Source organism: Schistocerca nitens, chromosome 6, assembly GCF_023898315.1.
Source record: "Schistocerca nitens isolate TAMUIC-IGC-003100 chromosome 6, iqSchNite1.1, whole genome shotgun sequence".
NCBI classification, from domain to species: domain Eukaryota; kingdom Metazoa; phylum Arthropoda; class Insecta; order Orthoptera; family Acrididae; genus Schistocerca; species Schistocerca nitens.
In genome coordinates, this window is record NC_064619.1 from 506,412,931 (window position 1) to 506,414,162 (window position 1,232).

Genomic DNA, 1,232 nt, shown 5'->3' on the forward strand with positions numbered 1-1,232 from the left:
CTCAGACTGCCGTGTGTTAAATATTGTTCTAGAATTCATTTTTGTGGCGGGAGATGAAGCGTTTGGTGTTCGAGACACAGACACTCCAGAAGAGCTGGCTCCCCATTTTGCTGAATCTGCAGCCATTACTCGTCAAACACTTGGTTGCTTTGAGTGTTTTAGTGATTAGCACGCAGATGGCAGTTATGCATTAATGTAAGCGAACGATATGTTCAACATCTTGAACTCCCCGCATCTGTGACCTCTGTATCATACTAAGGAAGTGTTTCTTTTTATCTCTGAACAGTATGAAATTTTTATACGTAGTTTTTGACAGGCTATTTACTCTTGGAAAAGAGTGCCTCATCCTTCTAAAATTTCAACCTATCAAAAACAATCCGAAAGCTCCAACCTTAGTTTATTATACATTCACCTCAGTACGGGAAAATGATTGCCTCTGTTAAGTTTTCGGAAAGTCTCAGTCATCGTTTGTCTTCAATGAATTCCCTTGATATAATTGTTGACGTATATTTTGAAACGTTTCACCAATGCAATATTTCCACCGCCTGACGACGTGTTGCGCCTTAGGTGGAACTGTAGAACAGTAAATAATTAGCTTCCGTTACACTATCAACATACATAATGCGTACTTGATTTTGTCGTAACTAATAACGAAATCTTTGATGCCAATCTCGCGTATGTGCGTGTTTCGTTTGAATATATCTTCTTCGAAGTATTACAGGGTGTAACAAGAATATTTTAAAAACCAAAAGGAAGGGGGGATGGAATCCTAACAGCAAACGGAAAAAATAAAAAAATCAGTCGTCTGAAAATGCTTATGTAGTCAAAGACTTTTATTGGCACACAAATGCTAGTAAGACATGTTCATTTTTCGTTACTGCTGCGTCCGTTAACCAAGGTACGATAAGAGAGTCATTGTACTGTTTAACTCTCCTCTTGTTAGGACCGTGTCTGAAGAAGAAGAAAAAATCGGGTTTGTGAACAGGCTTTGACGTAAACCAGGCGTGTCCAACGTTTTAGTTTACCTGGGCCATTTCATTGGAGGACGTCGAGTATATTTTGGGCCGCACATAATATTATTAACACTAACAATAACTGCTGAGATTTCTTATTTTTCTTTTTTTTTTTTTTTACCTTTGTACCAATCGTGTAACAGATGCTCCCTTCTTGCGTTATACTGATACTTCCTTTGGGGCATATGTGGCCTATGCGAAACTGGTTGGACATCCCTG